Source organism: Podarcis filfolensis, assembly GCF_964270895.1.
Source record: "Podarcis filfolensis genome assembly, chromosome: 15".
Classification (NCBI taxonomy): domain Eukaryota; kingdom Metazoa; phylum Chordata; class Lepidosauria; order Squamata; family Lacertidae; genus Podarcis; species Podarcis filfolensis.
Window position 1 is genome coordinate 19700813 of NC_139618.1, and position 20114 is coordinate 19720926.

The following is a 20114-nucleotide window of genomic DNA, read 5'->3' on the forward strand; positions in this document are numbered from 1 at the left end:
AAAGCTATTTAACATGTGTGGTGCACCAAATGTTTCCTAGACATCTGGGGAGCAATTGCTAATACCTCCAAACGCCTGTTATTAATTGCATGGAACTCTTCATTTTATAATTAATATGTGCTCAGACGTTTCCAGTTTCAGTCAGCATGCAACCATGTATCACCTAAACTTCCTGACCTATAAAATGTCCAGATTGTTAAAAAAGAAAAAAGAAAAGGTGGGGAGCCCAGCACATGTCAGCTGTGAATGCCAGGTAGTACAGATGCCCTCCAGGCAGAAGATGAAACTTTGATGGGTTAACTTGGGGAAGGGAAAGCAGGTGGGGAAGAAGAAAGGTTCAGATCAGATAGGTTCAGTCAGCTAAGATAGATTCACTCCCTAAGCCAGTGTTGGCCAAACTTGGGTCTCCAGCTGTTTTTGGACTACAACTCCCATCATGTCTTGCTTGTAGGACCAGGGGTCAGGGATAATGGAAGCTGTAGTCCAAAAACAGCTGGAGACCCAAGTTTGGCCAACACTGCCCTAAGCTGAAGATGCAAAGGGTTGTAAAACCTCAGTGCCTAGGACTTGCCGATCGTAGAGTCGGCGGTTCGAATCCCTGCGGTGGGGTGAGCTCCCATCGTTCGGTCCCAGCTCCTGTCAACCTAGCAGTTCGAAAGTAGTGCAAGTAGATAAATAGGGACCGCTTTATAGCGGGAAGGTAAACGGCATTTCCGTGTGCAGTGCTGGCGCTGGCTCGCCAGATGCAGCTTCGTCACGCTGGCCACGTGACCCGGAAGTGTCTTCGGACGGCGCCGGCTCACGGCCTCTTGAGCGAGATGAGCACGCAACCCTAGAGTCGGACACGACTGGCCCGTACGGGCAGTGGTACCTTTACCTTTACCTTTTACTCTGACTTGCAACCATTCACTGCAGTACAACTGGGTGACCTCTCATTGGGCCTGTTACCTTCTCAAGAGAGAACCTGCATGGCAGTACACAGACATAGGTAATTAATAGCCTGATACAGCTGGCTTCAAACCCTGCACCTGAAAAGTTAAAAGCATCCAACTGAGATTCACCAGCCAGCAACCACCCCAGATAGATCCTCTGAGAATCCACCTCTGGAGGGAATGGTTATGGCATTTCCAGGATAGGTTTCCCTATCCCGAATCCAGGGAGGGTCTACAGCAGTGTTACCCAAACTTGGGTCTCCACTTGCTTTTGGACTACAATTCCCACCAACCCTGACCACTAGTCCTGCTAGCTAGGGATGATGGGAGTTGTAGTCCAAAAATAGCTGGAGACTGGTCTAAAAATAGCTGGTCTACAGCGTGGGTCGTAGCAGCAGCATGCTGCACTCGGCCAAACCTGTTGGTTTGTGATGCCTGTGCAGTTTATGTAAAACGTTCTCTTGGTGTGGTGATGTAGTCAAAAGGCCCCTGGGCCCCATGGGAGTGCAGTGAAGGCTGAAGGAATGAGGAGTTGGTGACCTCTTACTCCAAGATAAGAGTGCCGGAACAGGAATACCCTTATATGGTCAAGGGTACAGGAAGAGGAAAACCCTTTTATGGTTAAGAGTACTGGAGCAGGAACATCTGTGATGTCAACCTGCGTGTATAAGCTGACGTGGCTGGATTCCTGGGGAAGGGGGGAGAGGGTGCCTGGAGGATATATATACTGCATGAAATTTCTCATTTCTTTAGACTTGCTGTGGACTGGCCACGCAAGTGCCTTCTGCTATCCGAAGAGCAGAATAAACTCGTTCTCTGAATCAACCTCGGTGTCATTTGACTTCCTCCCTCCCTCCCAGGAGCAATGCAGACCCCACCAGTCGGTAAAGTCTAATAAAGCTACACTATAACAGTGAACTCAAGATATACTTTTGAGTTTGTCGGAGGCAATAATGCTTCTGAATACCAATTGCCGGAAAACACAGGAGGGGCAACCCACAGGGAACTAAATGGGTCACTAGCTCGATCCACCAGGATCTTCTTATCTTCATATGGTGTTTATGCATGATTAGATTGCAGTGTTGGAATACATGAGGATATAATCACCAATTATTTATAATAAAGTGTCCTTTTTCTTGCATAATGCTTCTCTTTTATTTGCTTCCAATATTGCTTTTGTCAATGCTTGGGATATAATTCCTGTTTATGTGGCTTAATATGTATGCAATAACTGACCAGTTAAATATCAGAAATGCAATTTACATTTAAAGGAAAGCAGCATTGCAGTCTACATGGTGTTTACCCTAATAATGCTCTTCACAGAGGTATTTGCAAGACAAATGGTTTATTTGCAGGAAACAGCAGCCTTTCCTTCACTGTATAATGAGGATCCAAGAAACAAAACTGAGCTATGAATGCTTTTGCAGGTTTCTTTGCCAGCTGTTGCAAGCCCCAAGGTTTATAAATACCAAGGGAAGGACTTGCATTAAACTTTGACCAAAAGAATATGAAGAGGAGGAAAATAAAATCTCCACCAGCTTCCTCATAATCCTCTAAGAAACCACAATTAGGAAATATTTGAAGCAAGGAAAGCTCATTTGGCAGAAAGAGCAAGAGAGAGAAAATGATTCTCTATGCAGAAATAGTAGCTGATTCTCCTCAATAGCATGTTGATGTTATTGGCTGAAAACACAGACAACTCTTTGGTTCCCTTTGTCCTTGCTGGTGGGGTGAGGTACAGGAAGAGGATTTGCTGGTGGGCTTTTAATCCCCCTGGCCTTGTTAAATGTTTGATTCCTGGCCTCCCCTCCTTGATATTTGTGTACAATGCAAGATGTGCTTTCACACTCGGTAGTAAACCAAGTGCTTCTAATGACATCTTGGCTTTTTTCCCAGTCAATTCTGAGACTGTGAACCCCGGGCTCCTTTTTTTCCAACACTTTATTTGCTAGGAGTTTGGATGTTTGATTGATCTATACAAAGCTGTTTTATCCTTCTTTAAAGGAAATCTGGAAGTTGATGTCTCCAGGGGAACTGAGAAAGCTCTGAAATATAACAGCGTAGAGATGAGCAAGCTTTGGGACACACCCCAAGGTTCTGCTGCGTTCCGGCCCCTTATACATGTTTGCTCTGGGGCAGAGGTAGTGGACCTTTCCAAGCCAGAGGGACCTATTCCCTTCTGGGCAACCTCCCAAGAGCCAAATGCCAGTGGTGGATGGGACTAGAGGGAAAAGTGGGCGGAGTCTAAATATTTTCTTTAGTCGCTAGGCTAGTTCCCCCACACACTCACATGCACCTCTTTATCTGCCACTTAGACAAGCCAGAGACATTATCCGAGTTCAAGGACATAGTCTAGCCAAGCAAAAACACCCGAAAAGGCCAGAGAGGGGTGTGCATGTAAGCCCACCAGCGGAGGAAGGGACCCCCATAAGACACTTTGATTAGAACCCTCTCAAACCTGGAGGTGCACCTGGGATCACATGCCTCTGATTTGGCTAAGAAAATTTCTGACTGACTCTTCATTAGATCATCATCGTCATCATCATCATCATCATCATCATCCCAGAGCTGGGTACCATGTAATAAACATAATAAAATGTAAGCTATATAAAACTGGGAAGGGCTGCAGCTCAGTGGTAGAGCATCTGCTTTCAATCCCTGGCATCTCCAGGGGAAAAGACCGCTATCTGCAACTCTGGAAAGCCACTGCCAGTCAGTGCAGACAATACTGAGATAGATGGGCCAATGGTCTGAATCCATAGGAAGATAGCTTCCTATGTCTCTAACTAGGAAACCTTTAACACATCAACAGCAGCAACAGACACAGATTTAGTATGTCATTCTCCACCAATAATGAGTTAGCCAAAGGCCTGGGTGCAAAAATGTTATTTCAACTGTCGCTGAAATGCATTTTTAACTAGCAGCATCTATTTACAAACTATCCCTCAGGAAGCTTCATAATACTAATTTGTTTACTGCATTTGCTAGTGGCCCAATAACCTAGATTATGTGGGCAATGTACATTTATTTTATTTTTTTACAATTTTGTCTCCAATGATTTCCTCCAACGAGCTGAAGACAGTGTGCATAGTTCTTCCCCCACTTTCTCTCAACAACAGCCTTTGGAGGCAGGCTAAACTGAGAGACAGCACCTGGCCCAAGGTTACCCAGCAAGGCTCATAGCTGAGTGGGCATTTTGAACCTGTATCCTTCCAATCTCAATTGATTTACACCATACTGTTGTTTAGTCGTTTAGTCATGTCTGACTCTTCGTGACCCCATGGACCAGAGCACGCCAGGCACGCCTGTCTTCCACTGCCTCCCATAGTTTGGTCAAACTCATGTTGGTAGCTTCAAGAACACTGTCCAACCATCTCGTCCTCTGTTGTCCCCTTCTCCTTGTGCCTTCAATCTTTCCCAACATCAGGGTCTTTTCCAGGGAGCCTTCTCTTCTCATGAGGTGGCCAAAGTATAGGAGCTTCAGCTTCAGGATCTGTCCTTCCAGTGAGCACTCAGGGCTGATTTCCTTAAGAATGGATAGGTCTGATCTTCTTGCAGTCCATGGGACTCTCAAGAGTCTCCTCCAGCACCATAATTCAAAAGCATCAATTCTTCGGTGATCAGCCTTCTTTATGGTCCAGCTCTCACTTCCATACATCACTACTGGGAAAACCATAGCTTTAACTATACGGACCTTTGTTGGCAAGGTGATGTCTCTGCTTTTTAAGATGCTGTACACCATACTAGATCTTAGCAAATTAAAACCATTAAAAAAAAATTAAATCCAATTAAAATACGCACTAGAATCCAATGAAACACAAAGCAGGATCAGAACAGAGAAGAAGCAAATACAAACCACATTAATAGGATCTACTATCAGAGAATTAAAAATAATCCTGTGAGGGCAGAGAACAGTCTTTTCCATTTTGTGTGTGGAGTATGCCATTTCCCCCCAACGATGCATCAGAAAAACATTGGGCTGGGGTCATGGTGGGGGATTCAAAATGGTTGCTAGGGTGCCAACAGGCTGGGGGGATTGGGAGGAAGAAACAGTGTTGCTGCAGCTGGGGAGCCTTGCCGCTAAGAGACCATTAGGGAATTTATCCACCACCATCCTTCTGTGAGGGAATTAAGAGAAGTGATATTCATTCTCTGTAAAGAGGTTGGATTTCTGGGGAGCAATTTTGCTCAAATTTCTGTTCTGTATCTGCTGAGCCATTTGACTGTGATAGTTGCATTTTTATTCTTTTATAAACCACATTTGGGGGAAAAACATTCTGACAGAGGGCAGTATGAATAAAGAATTACTATTATTTTGCTAGGATAATAAAAACTGGAAAACATCATTCACAGCTCATGTACGGTACAACAACACGAGCTGGTTAGTTTGCTGATCTTCCCTTAAGACATCCCCCCTGACAATGACACATGCTTGTAAAATTGTTGTATGCATGTTCCAAACAAGAGCATGGCAAACATCATGGCACTGTTCAACTCCTTGTTGGGCTCTGCCTCTGTTCTCAGTGTTTGTTTGAAGGTCAAGGTTGGCTATAGTGCTTCAAATAATAATTTCAGAGCTATAGAAACAAATGCCTTGTTAAGCCTTCTCTTTCTTTCTCTCTCTCTCTCTCTTCCATAGCAGAGAGGGACCTATGGGCCTCAAACAAAATAATCCTACATCCATCATGCTTCACTCACTGTGCCATTGAGGCAACTTAATTGACAAGGAAACCACAGGTACCAGTTTTCTACTTTACAGAGCCCAGCAGTGACCAAGGAACTTGGTTGGAGACTATAGTATCAGTGGCTGAGAAGCTGAGCCAGGTTTCTGGCCTTGGGCCTTCTGATGGTCTTTAAAGGTCTACTGAACTCAAGGAGCCCACTAAATCAAATCACACAGCACCAGAGCTCAAACAACCAGAGCCATGATCATGATGGGTGTCTTTACCCAGATCCAAGGATCCAAGAGACTCTGCTATTACCTCACTAGTCCATGGTGCAGGGACTGCATGAGTCAGGAGCCTACAGAGCACAGAAGATCCCAGATTCAGGCTAGAGGGTTGGCCCTTTAAGAGCCTGTAGTTCCCCACAAAGGTAGATCACAGGAGAGGTGGACTGGAGGCAGAGGCTCAAAAGACTTCAGTTCTTAGCTAATCCTTGATCATTATAAGCCCTCCCAAGTGCTGAATCATGCACCTGTCTTGTTTGGTAGGCTCCTCAAATGGGACAAGAACAGGACACTCTGCTATTGAACATCACTTAGATATCTGGCCAGAAGGGATAACAGAAGGAAGACACAGAAAAGCTATTTGTTTTCTTCCAGGCTCAAGTGATAAGCTCTTCTGATTGAGTAGTCTCTCAGTGACTCTGTGATGTTTCAGTTTGCATTATACAATGTTCACCCTCCTCCAAAAAACCCCCCACCCCACCTTGCTACCACATTAATAGGTTGCAAAGTTGGAGGAAGGGCATTTCAGTAGTGAATTGTCTGTCTTACTTAGAGCTCATCCATACTTCTGTTTACCCCACTGCCTTCCCCCAGAAAAACCCATGGCTTAGCACTGAATTGGAACAAACGACAATTGGGTTTTCTGCAGATTGTTGTTTGTTCCAGTTTAGCACTAAAGAATGGGTTTTTCAAGAGAAAGTAGTGGGGCAAAGACAAAACCACTTGAACCCATGTCTAGGAAGCACAGAACAAGTGGGAAACCACTCTGACCCATGCTTTCTAAGCATGGGATGAACGAAAGTGTAGACAAGACTTTGCTAGCCATAGCAATCATGCTCATTGCTGCTGTTGGTTGATACTTTCTCCAAAGTTCCTGCCATTCCTACACAGGGATGAATAAAGTATTGCTTTCTGCTTCTGCCCTCACTCTTATGACATCATCCTAAAGCCAAATCAGAGTGAAGGTAGGAGCAGGAAGCAACATTTCCTTTCCTTATTATGGCATCTTATGTTAGGAAGATACTTTGAATAAATGTCCTAACATGGCTGCTGCGAAGATCACACTGATGAAAAAAGTGAGTGGGTATTATGCGCAAATTCAAGCAAAAGAGAGAGGGAGAGAGAAGCTGTACTATAATTCTCAGAGCCTGCTTCTGCTCTTTATTTCCTCTGGTTAACTGGGGAGATTTCTAATAATAATAATAATAATAATAATAATAATAATAATAATAATAATAATACAAACACTTTTTTAAAAAACCTGCAGGTGGCAAGGGACATTTGAAAATAGTAATGCTGTTTGTGAGTGTGTGGAAGGAGAGAAAATGTCAGTTCTAAGATGTCTAAAAATAAAGGAAACTTGCTTCATTTTCTGCCTCTAGATCCAGGATGTGGAACCTGTGGCTTTCAGATATGATTTTACTCCAACTCCCATGAGCCTCAAAAAGAATGGCCAGTGTTGAGGGAAGATGGGAGTTGTAGTCCAGAAACATCTGGAGGTTCACAGGTTCCACATTCCAGCTTTAGTATGTCTGGGTGTCTTCATATGCAAATATATTCAGTAGATCAATTAATTAATTGTGAATTCACTAAATTGCACAATTAAGAAAATTAAGAAAATATTTATATGAATAGCCTTACTATAAAGACTCCCAGATCAGGGCTGGATCTTGGACAGAGCAAGATATTTATTTATTCCATTTTTAAAACAGCAACATGCCCTTCTTGCAGAAGGAAGCTCAGAGTGGCACGATTTGATATATTTATGCACTAGTGGTAGATAGATATATTTATAAATTAATGAATGAAAAATACATGTTCCCCCACACTCTGATTTTATCCTCACAGGTGGATAAGGCTGAAAGATAACAACTGGCTCAATGTCCAGCCTCTCCCCAGGTGGATGCCTTAGCACAGTAAACTCTGGCTTACAACTATCATATTGATACTCATTTAGATCATCCCCAGGATTCCACTTAACTCTGATATGACTCACTTATGGTCCAGCACTGGCAGTCAAGACAGACAACAACAAATGAATTAAACTGTATTGCAATCAGGAGATGCCCAGGGAAGTAAACAAGTGTTCTCAAGCAAGAGCTGAACAGGAAGGGTTGCTTTTTAAAACATAAACACACACGATTACATTAAATGTTAACGTTCCATTGAGCATCAGCCTGCCTCTATTGGTGCCTAAATATAATGACCTAAGTTGCTTCCATGATGGTCCCAAAATTTGACATCATCCATACTGCATGTTGCCTTTCAACATCTTCAAGCCCTTTACAAGTGCAGTAATTAATGGAATCCTGCAGTATCCTTCCACGATAGGGCGCCACTATAACCATCTTTCAGAATAATTTGATGCCCCAGCTGGGGATTTCTCTCTCAGATAACAGAGAAGCTAAATTGTAGAGAGCTTCCAAAATTACCAAGGAAAACAGTGTGCTATTATTTCAGGAACAGAGAAAACAAGTGTTTTGATTTTCTTTTTTCTTTTTTAAGTCTTCTCATTGGGATTTCAAATGCTGAACAAAATACAAATGGGCAGCAAAGCTAGGGTATTTGTTGTCATCTTAAGCAAAATCTTATTGTTGCATTTAAATCTAGAAATAGTGAGATTTACCAAGCCACAGAAATAATTGATTAGGGTAGATGGTGGGTCCATATGACTCCACTTCCATGGTCATCAAACACTCATTTTGCATGTGCACACTGAGGAAATGACTTTAGATACCAAATAACATTTATTTATTTCAAATATTTCTTTTTCTCCTTTCTTTCAGTAGAGCGTTTTCAAAGCAGCTTGCAGTTATCTACAACAAGTGCTTACATGTCTGAGTGTCACACACACACACCCTCCCCTTTCATCTACTCTTTTACCAACCTTGCACAACTGGGCATCTGGGCTCAAGTGTAATAGCCGGCTGTATATATAAAAAAGTGTGCTTTTTAAGTTTTATAAATAATCTCTTGATTTATAACACAGAAGAAGCTGAAGAAAATAAAAGATGGTTTCATAGAGAAGCCCTGCTGATCGGCTGCTGATACATGAAAAGATGGATGAGAGACACAATCAGCCCCAAAGACATCAGAACATTATGCCAGGCAGGGGGAATGCGCGCCATCCCAAACCTGAATGGCAGACAAGATAAAGCTCTGTTCACACTCTGATGTGTTGAATTGCACAGAAGGTTCTAATAAGATGGGGAGAGATGAGAAGGCATTCCACTGTGCCCTAGCAAGGTCCTTTACAAAGTGTTAATAAAAGAGTCTCGTGGACATATCACTTAGCAATATTGCGTTATCCGCCCTTCTGCATGCAGCTGCTTGGGTGGCAAAACCAATACTGGGAATGTGCTGATCCTGCCCCCCTCCCTCACTTTTTGCTGCAACTTTTAAGGAGACAGACAGCAGAAGTCCAGCAAAGAAATAGGCACTCCCCTCTCTCCAGAATTTAACACCACTCATCTTGTATTCCTGCAAATGAAGAGGTGCTGACGGAAGGAAGGTGGGCCTGCACAACCTGTGGGCCACTAAGCTGCAACCAGCCCAGCCACAATATAGGGGGGATCTCGGGGGGGGGTCTTCAAAAAGTTCCAATGGTTTGCTTCCTGCCCAGGACTGCAAAAAATGAAGAGATTATAAAGCGCCTAGAAGGCTCCAATGTGTGGTAGCAGGATGCATCTAGCTTAATGATAAAGGTAAAGGGACCCCTGACCATTAGGTCCAGTTGTGACCGACTCTGGGGTTGCGGTGCTCATCTCGCTTTATTGGCCGAGGGAACCAGCGTACAGCTTCCAGGTCAGGTCATGACTAAGCCGCTTCTGGTGAACCAGAGCAGCGCACGGAAATGCCGTTTACCTTCCCGCTGGAGCAGTACCTATTTATCTACTTGCACTTTGACGTGCTTTCGAACTGCTAGGTTGGCAGGAGCAGGGACCGAGCAACAGGAGCTCACCCCGTCGTGGGGATTCGAACCACCGACCTTCTGATTGGCAAGTCCTAGGCTCTCTAGTTTAACCCACAGCGCCACCCGCGTCCCTTTTGCATCTAGCATGGTGGATCGTAAATTATACTGGCCTATGCTAGCAACAGACTAACAGTTTTACTCTCATTGTGACTTCAGTTTCTGAAGTGCCTCTTTGCGGACTTATTGTGTAGAATTTGTAACTTTGCCTTGATCTTAGATATTGGTTGACAGAATCAGTTGTGTAAATGCTTACATAGACAATGAATTCCCATATAGTAACCTTAATATCTAAAGGGCAACACCATGATCAGAAGAAAGCTATTACAGAATCTGTGCTGGGCTATGTAATTCAGCTGCTTTGTGCTGCATATGTATTGATTTGAAATATACAGATACACTACACCCCACTCCTTACAAGCTAGATTCTGGACATAAAATTTCAGCACAAATGTAAAGGTGCCACAGCACTTCTGTAAAAATCTCTGACTAGGGCCTTAGCAAGTCACCTGCAGATGGGAGCTTATCCCAATGAATTTCAAGTTAGGAATAATTGGGGAAGAGACTGGAAATAGAACTGTCAAGATCATAATGCCACTATAGAAATCAATGTTGGGACTACACTTGGAATACTGTGTACAATTCTGGTCACTGCATCACAAAAAAAGGTATTGTAGAGCTGGCAAATGGTGTAGAAAAGGGCAACCGAAGTTATCAATAAAGTTAAAGGGACCCCTGACCATTAGGTCCAGTCGTGGCCAACTCTGGGGTTGCGGTGCTCATCTCGCTTTATTGGCCAAGGGAGCCGGTGTACAGCTTCCGGGTCATGTGGCCAGCATGACTAAGCCGCTTCTGGCGAACCAGGGCAGCGCACGGAAATGCCGTTTACCTTCCCGCCAGAGCGATACCTATTTATCTACTTGACTTTGACGTGCTTTTGAACTGCTAGGTTGGCAGGAGCAGGGACCGAGCAACGGGAGCTCACCCCATCGTGGGGATTCGAACCACCAACCTTCTGAATGGCAAGTCCTAGGCTCTGTGGTTTAATCCACAGCTACACCCGCGTCCCTGAAGTTATCAATAGGATGCAATAATTCCAATACGTGAAAAGATCACAGCATTTTGAGGGGCAGGAGAGGCTAGTAAGGAGATTAAAGAGGACATGATACAGATGCATAAAACTATGCAATGTAGAGCAAGTGGATGTTGCAAGATTCAGAACAGACAAAAGAAAGTACCTTTCCACATGAAGCGTAGTTATGGCCACCAACTTAGACAGCTTTAAAATGAATTAAACAAATTCCTTGTAGATAAGGCTATCAGCAGCTATGTTTAACTTTCACTGTCAGAGGTAGTATGCCTCTGAATGCCCAATGCCTGGGAATCAGAAGTGGGTCAAGTGCTATTGCACTCAGATCCTTCTCATGAGCATCCCATAGTCACTTGGTTGGCTGCTCTGAGGACTATGATAGGCCTTTGGTCTGATCCAGTGGTGCTCTTGTAACATTCCAGAATTGTATTTCAGCCATTAAAAATCTCTTGCTACCTTAACTTAATAAATAGCTACTTAGCATTCATTTACATGGTGCTCTTTTAGCACTCAGAGCCCTTCATAAACATTATGGCAACAACCTTGAAAGATAGATAAACATTAAAGGCACAGGCAATGGATGAGGGATAATTGCAGTCCTAAGGCGACCTAGTGAGTGAGGCAAGATTCAAACCAGGGAGTCTTGGTTTGCAGCTAAGACTTTTCACCATCTTACTGCACAAGCTCCCCCTAAAGTTGGTGCATGGTAATCTGGAGATCTGAGAGACTGCAAAGAAGCCTAGGGGAGAAGGGAATCTGTTAGATGTTCAGAACATGCTCTAGACTAGAGCTAGTTGGGAACATAATTACCTCGTCCCCTGTTTTCAGGTGGGGAAAAGAAACTCACAGAGAGAAACAATCCTGGTACCTCACAGAACTCCAAGCCCCCACAGGAGTCCAGTTCTGAAGCATGCAGCCAACACTCTCCTAAGTGCCAGTTCAATAGCTTTTCTATAATACCCTCTGCATGATGCAGCGCCTATCTGAGTCACTTTCTCTTTCTGCCTGTGTTTTCCCAGCTGTAAAGCACATAGCATGCCAGCTACCTAACAGGGCTATTGAGAAGCTTAATGATTGACTGATGCTTTTAAAAGTATTTTGGATGAAAGGTGTTGTGTAGGTACAATGAATTATTGTTTGGCATGAACAGCTCTCACGTGCATGGTGCTGGGAATCCAAGCTGTCTGTCCCTCAACACAACTGTCAGCTCTGGACTGATTGCAAAATCTTTATTATTAGTAACGAGGTAAGCAGCCAAGTGAATGCAGCTTGATTTCGGAGCCCTGGCTGCTGGTGAGAAAGATACAGGGTGGAGAAGATAACATCTTTTTAAACCAGTAATCAGAGCAAATTTTCTGTGGAAATCACTGAGCACAAATGAGTAAGAGAAGCCATGGGATCAGCCATTAGAATAAAAGCCTGGCTTTAAAGTCTGTTCCTCTCACATATATACTGATACTAATACAGTGGTACCTCAGGTTAAGAACTTAATTCGTTCCAGAGGTCCGTTCTTAACCTGAAACTGTTCTTAACCTGAGGTACCACTTTAGCTAATGGGACCTACCGCTGCCGCCACACCACCGCCACGTGATTTCTGTTCTCATCCTGAAGCAAAGTTCTTAACCCGAGGTACTATTTCTGGGTTAACAGAGTCTGTAACCTGAAGCGTCTGTAACCTGAAGCGTCTGTAAGCTGAAGCATCTGTAACCTGAGGTATCACTGTACTGATTTGTATCACCTTCTTCCTATCTCGTCATAAACACATCCCAGTTCTGCACACATTACCCCTCTCATACCATGCACATCCACCAGAGATTTAGCTGCACACTTAATCAATTCTTCACTTTAAAAAGTGTTTGACAGTGGATCCTTTTCCATGGTTGTAAGTGGAATAACTCTGGAATGATAGTAGCAAGAGCCAAGGTCTGGTGACAGGTTAAGTTGGAGTCACTTTTTACTGAGTCATAGAATCATGGAATTGCAGAGTTGTAAGGGACCGGATCATTTAGTCCAACCCACCACAATGCAGGGATAGTCTCATGTGTATGTGTGAATTACATGTATGGTAGGGAGGGGGTCAAAGAATCCACCGGTTATTTGGCTTGGCTCAATATGACTTCCTTGGTTAACTCCAGTGAAGATGGTTGCATGTGCTGTTTGATTATACTGCCTTTCTAGGAGCAACAGAATGGATTTCTTTTCCCATTCTGAAGATGTGGCAGAGAGTAGCACTTCAAAGCATTGGGTGCTGGTCCATTCAGGAAAATGGGGAACTGTCCTACCAGCCTCAGCCTGCCCACTGCCAGTCCTCACCAAGAAAGTGTTTTTGCTTTCTTATACTTAACAATCAGGTGAGCAGGTGGCACTTGCTAACAGTTTTTTCCTCCTCCCTAGTCCACAGGGTTAACCCTGTAGAACTGTAGAAGGACAGGGACAAAGCTAGAATTAGCTAACTCTGTCTGCTGTTCTCCCTGCCTTCTGCCCTATGAATCCCAATGGGCACCAGCTGCTTCAAATTTGAATACCACCTGGGGTACAATCCACCGAGAGTGTCTATGGTGCATACCCCATTGAAATGAATTGAAATGCCACAAAAGCACAGCTGTGCTTACATAGCCCTTCCTCTCTTGAGTGGGGCATGCACAAGAGAGGTTTCCAAGCTCATAAGCTGCTAGTACAACATGTGTTCTGCAATAGCTACTGGTATTTATTGGCAGGTGACGACGTGGGGATGTGAAAACATGAAGTAGCTGTCCATAGTGCTGAAAACAATCATACTGATTCCAAACACAGGCTACCTTGCTTATACAACTCCATGTGGAGTCTTTGGTACACATCTATTCATCCCCAAATCATAGTAAGGGTGGCTCCAATTTGGTTTGCTTTATTTATTTATTTGCTGTATGTTGGGGTTGGGTTGGTGCTTGAGTTGGATGTGGTCCTGAAAAGAGAGTTTTGTTGCTGTGCTGGAAGGAATAAAAGGAGGGGGGACACAGAAGGGATGGGAAAGAAGAGGAGGAAGATGTTGGACTCCCATCAGCACCAGCTGGCCAGGAATGATGGGAGTGGTAGTTCAATAACTTCTGGAGGACCACAAATTCCATACGCCTGGGCTACAATAATAAAGGGTCTGTCATTGTGGACCCCAAATCAGAAGGATAATTAAGTGTTAAGTGCTTATCACACAGTTTAGTCTTACAACCTAAACGATCAGGGCCATTTACTGCAGCCCTATGAAAAGTTCTGCAGAGGAAGGTGTAAGGTGTTTTTAAAATTAGTATACTTAAAAATAAATTGGATCTGTTTGGCAAATTTATTACATTTACTGCTGGAAAACAACCCCCACCCTCCAGATGACTCCCCAACTACAGAGACAGCTTGGATGCTGATTACTTCTTAACTCCCATGGATCAGAAATCCAGATTATTGTGGACTAAAGAGTGTTCCACTAAAATGTCACTCATTAAGTTATGGAAATTCTAAGAGAGGCTGAGGAATATTAGCATAACACATTAATTACCAGTGACAAGCTACCCAAGAGACACCAGAAATATTTGTTCATAAGCATCCCTTGTGCAATCCATGGGATACTCATTTCATTTGCTGGGCAAAACATTTTCCCTTGAAATGATGGGAGGGTCAATAACATGGAGACCTGTCAAGAGTTCTGGGCCATTCCCAAGTGGAACAAGATGGGGGAGTGGTTTTAGTCTTCCTTGAGCTCAAAGTTTCTTTCAGTCCTTTGTGGCTTGGTGCCATCAGGCTGCATTTAACTAGCTGGTTTGGGTTCTTAACACTCCGATTCAGTTTTGATCTGGACTTCCATGCTCCAGCCTATACCCCGTTTCCTCAAAGGAGCGATTTCTTGGTTGTCACAGGTTGGCTAGCTTACCTTAGGATATGCTTGTACAGTACCGCAATTCTGAACATTCAGGACACATCCACCTTGAAAAGTCATGCAGCAACTTCAGCCTTTACTATCCTGGTATCCTTCTTCATCTAATCAAACCGAACATTTTAATCAGGGGTGGGGAACATCAGGCCTAGGGGCTAAATGCAGCCTTCCAGACCTCTCCTATCTGGCCCTTAGGACTCTCCCCAAGCCACATCCCTTTTCAGGCAATACTCATCACCAATCCTTCAAAGTGTGTGTGTGTGTGTGTGTGTGTACAAGCATGTGCACACAAACAAACAAACAAACAAACAAACACATACAGCAAGGAGGGCATATGCTCTGCCCATTTAGAATCAGATATTTGCAATAGACTCAGCCATGACAGTGAACAAGCCTCCATGTACCAGGGGAGTATACCTCTAAAAGTCAGAGGGTGGGGGAAAACTGTATATAATGTTGGCCCACTTACAATAAGAGACGCACCAGAAATCTCGGTTTACTGTTTACATAAATTCAGTTGATTAAATAATTTACTTAATAAAACCCAGTTGATTAAGATTTTTTTTAGCTGAGTGACAACCCTAATTCTCTTATCCATCTTTATTAAGCAGCCTGCTCAGAAGATAAGCAGCCACTTTATTAAAACACACACACACACACACACACACACACACACACACACAGCACAGCACATCTTGGTCTCTTGAGTGGCTTCTGCATCAAACAGTTGTCACTGTATTTTAAGACCTGACATTACGCAGCAGGCAGTGAAAACTGGATACTCATTAACTTTGCCAAAGAAACAGGAGCAGCCACTATAAAAAGGTAGTGAAACAAATCTAACATTGGGTATGTGTCATTTAGGGAGCTGCAAAGTTTTTATGATTTCCCCTCGCTGTTTGGTTCCCCCCCTTCCTCCTCCACCTCCTCCTCTCCCCCTACTTTTGCTTCAGTTTTATTTTTACATCATGGAGATGGGAAGAAGAAGCCACTCTTGAAAGGCCTGTTTCATAAAATTCAATTGATAATCCTCATTCTTTCTTGCGTCTCTGTCACTTAATAGAAAGCACACAGAAGTTGAATATTTGATCTCAATCCATCCTGAGTTTTCCCTTTGATCATCCTCTCAGACTCTCTGCTGTTCTTCCAATGGAGACACTTCTTAAATAAGCAAGTCAGATGAGAGAGAGAGAGAATGAGAGAGAGAGAGAATGAGAGAGAGAGAGAGAGAGAGAGAGAGAGAGAGAGAGAGAGAGAGAGATGAGATAGAGTTAAGGGACTGGGTGTTTGGATCCAGGCCCAAATGAAGACAAGATTTTACAAACCAACAACTGGGGGAGAATTGTTCCCACTTCACAGAAATTCTGAGACCTACAAAGCAGACTTCGCATTAACTGCATTGGAGGAGAGTGTTCTGTGACTGTTTCAAAGGAAGTCTAACAAATTGGCACCTCTCAACTTAGAATTGCGTGTGGGGGAGGGAGAATCCCAGAGTCTGGGGGCAACCAATGTCCTCACACATGTACATAGGAACAATAGAAGCTGCCCAATATCAAATCAGACCAATGGACCATCTTGCTCAGAACTGTTTACTCAATGACTGGCAGTAGCTCTCCAAGGTTTCAGATATGAAATCTTTCCAACCTTGCTTGGAGATGCTTCAACCTGTGAGCTTCTGAATATAAACCAGGTGATCTATCACCAAGCCACATCCCTTCCCCAAGCTATGTCCCTTCTCACAAGGCCCCCGATGAGCACTCAAAGACATACCCTGGATGCAATGATGCTTTCCCAACTTACTTCTCATTGCCAGAAAGCTTCAAGGCACAAAGGGAGGGGAGCATTACTTTGGCTCAGGAGGCTTCTTCCATCTGAATACTAGCTCATGGGGAAGAGGGGCATAGCCAGGACACTCCTTTCCCAACTTACTTCTCATTGCCAGAAAGCTTCAAGGCACAAAGGGAGGGGAGCATTACTTTGGCTCAGGAGGCTTCTTCCTTCTGAATACTAGCTCATAGGGAAGAGGGGCATAGCCAGGACACTCCTTGGCTTGCATTTAGAGTAAGGTTACCAGATTTTTTTCAATGAATCCAGGGACACTTTTCAACTTCCTACTAAACAGATGGATTTTGTCAAGGGACTGATTTGTAAATCTGGGTACTGTCCCCGGGAAATGGGGACGTCTGGTAACCTTAATTTAGAGTGGGCTGGCCACTGAAAGGCTTGGATCACTGAGATCCCACTCTCCCTTTCCAGCATGACCTGGTCTACTGTTATCAACTGTTTTCAGTGCTTCAGTTGCATCAATGACATTACAGTGGACCCTTGGGTTATGTTACCTTTGGGTAATGTAACTTTCGGGTTGCGAACACAGCAAACCCGGAAGTGTACATGCGCAGTAGTGCTCTACACACCGCATATGTGCGCAGAAGTGTTCTATTGTGCCACGCATGTGTGCAGAAGCAGCGCCTGATGTTGCAGACTTTTCAGGCTACGTAAGGACCCCGGGAACAAATTAAGTTTGTATCTGGAGGGTTCACTGTACTGGTTTAACTTTCCTTAACGTCTTCTTCTTCTTAGGTCACCACAGAACAGTTTGAGATATAGTAGAATAAAAGAAGGACTAAATAAGGGCTGTGGAAGCTGCGAGTTTTCATCCCTCATAGTTGAGCCTCTCCTTTGCTACAAGTTTCAGCCAGACACCAATATCTGGTATTTACATGGAACAGTGCCACATACTATGGGTTGCGTTACTGTTGCCTAAACAACATTCACTGTAAACAGCCATTCCTAGAAAAAATAATTCCCCCATCCCTTTCCTGGTGTTATACAGTTTTTTTCTCTCTCCAACAAGCAATGGAGTTTATTATTACCTCCACTGCAGAACCATCAGCGGCAGCTGGCTGCAATGCTAATGTGCCGTGATTCCACAGCTTGGCGTAATGGACATTGCAGCTTGAAAATTAACACTGCATCTGCTTCTCGCCGCAGACGCCGGAGCGAGTGGGCTGTAATTTCATCTCCAATCCCCCAAATAATGTTTGTTGTCATGCTGTAATCTTGGCAATCAGGGTAACAGCTGAACAGATCGTTTCGTCTGAAATATTTGCTAAACACATGAAGACCTTGAAACCACACCTCAGCGTGTGTGCATTGTGAAACAGCGGCATTACAGGCTGTAGCAAATGAGAATGAGATTCCACAATAAACAAGGGGAGGGTTGCTCCCACCAAGTTATTAAAGATAGCAACCCACCCCACCCCCCACGCTTCTATGCTTCCTACCAGCAGGGAAAAGTTCGGGCCCCTTTGGAGGTTTGATTAGCACAAATGCTGCATCACCGTGAAAGCAATATCCTTTTTCCTGGAAATTAACTAAAATGCATATGTACAGGTATTATTATTTTTAAACAGAACTTTAATAGCTGCAGGAGTCAATTGGCCAAATCGTCTCCAGATTGATTAACTGGTGAATCCCCTGCTAACCAGCCTATCACTTCCGCTCATCTAGCTGTAAATAGCCTGAACCACAACAAAAATAAATTGGAATTGCAGCTGCTACCCGAGGTGAAATCAAATTGAGGGTGGGGAGGAAAGCGTTTAGTTTATGAAAAAGTATAAGCCACAGAGCCGAAACTCGGTTTCCAATTCTGCCTTAGATATACACTATACCCCTTAGCAAATAATTGTTGCCAATGGTCTCAGGCAAATCACTGATCTGGGTGTCATACTTTTGCACACTTGCCAACTTGTGAAGATTCCCAAAAGAGAAATTTAGGCTAACTTGTCTGACATTGATACCTTCACTGGAGGCTGTGCTTCGGGTGCCCCAGCTTTCTAAGGCTTATGTGGAGGCTTCAAGTGACACGGCCTTTTCTGTGGTGATGCCCCAACTATGAGACACCCTCCTGACATGTATTATTTTATTTTCGAAAATGAGAGTCCTTTATCCTCTTGCTTATTTGGTAAAATGATAAATTGATTTACTTCCATCTTCCCTATGTAACTCTTCTCTCTTTCTCAGGGGTAGTTGGTCTGGCCTCTATAGCACTTAGATCTTCACTCAACACTCATCCACTCCAGTTTTAGAAGGACATTTGTGGTAGAGGGTAAATGAGACTGGTTTCCTCTTTAGTGCTTTCATGAACCTGACGTGATCACTGCTGTTTTGCAGAAGCAATACCCCACCCAAGAGAATTTCAATGGAAGTTTCACTCCTCTTTGAACATTCTCAAACGCAGGGCTTTTTTTTCCAACTGGAACTCAGTTCTGGCACCTCTCAGGGGGGTACCATTGCCATTATAAGAGAAAAAGGGAGGCGTTCATGGTGAGTTCCAGCACCTTCATTTTCTAGAAAAACAGCACTTCTCAAATGCAATTTCTTTTCTCATTGATTGATGGAGAATTGTTTGAGTGGGGGATTCAGGATAAATTTTGGAAACAGAACTGTTCTGTACATGTAGATTGGCTCTAAAGAATGTCCAGATGGCAGCTTCCTTTAGTCTGAGCTAAGCAATGAAAAACTCTGTCCTACTGTCACAAAGAAAAATATCACCCACTGGGTACCATTGCACACACTTGAGATCTAAGTGTAACTAAGGCTGATGAAGAAATTCAATTCAGTTCATATTCAAATGCAAATTGACCTAACTTGTGCTTTTCAAAGCAATATGTGGACCAAATCACACCCATCCTTTAAAAATTGCACTTCTCTGAATTTTGCAATGCAGTTTCTCCAGCCAAGAGTTATACACCCCAAAAAAGCATATGGCAGAGTAAAGTGTGCATAGAAACACATGCATCAATGAAAACAACATACAAAATGCATTATATCAGGGGGAATTTGTTTGCAAATATGTGTATATGAGTCAAAACTGCATACAGAAATATTTTTATTAGGATAAATTTATAGTAAAATGCTGATAAATTTTCCTGAGGATTTAACAAAAAATACAAACAACCCACAAATTAATAGATTTGTCCATTTCTTCAAGTAACAAAATGTTAGGGCAAGGGACCAGCAGAGCCTGACTTACATCACAGGTAACACAAGCAATATTATAAACAAAAACTTGACAGGAGCATGTGGTATTTCACAAAAAAACAAAGAGGGTTAATGCTTTCCTACTAAGTTTTTTTATTATTATTTGATGGAACTCCTCTATCACCAGCAACTCTTTTTTGTCCTCCCATGTAGTTTTGTGTTGGTAAACATACAATTCTGCATAGGGAGCTGGCTGTGTGGGGGACTAATATAAGGAGGAGAATTAAGTACACATA

At 43.4% G+C, this 20114-nt stretch overlaps 1 protein-coding gene across 2 annotated transcripts in view; it reads right to left on the reverse strand.

Annotated features, from left to right (window-relative positions):
* The window catches only part of LOC310750581 (opioid-binding protein/cell adhesion molecule homolog), a 731536-nt gene that overhangs the window by 580449 nt on the left and 130973 nt on the right, over positions 1 to 20114 (reverse strand). The window lies entirely within an intron of this gene.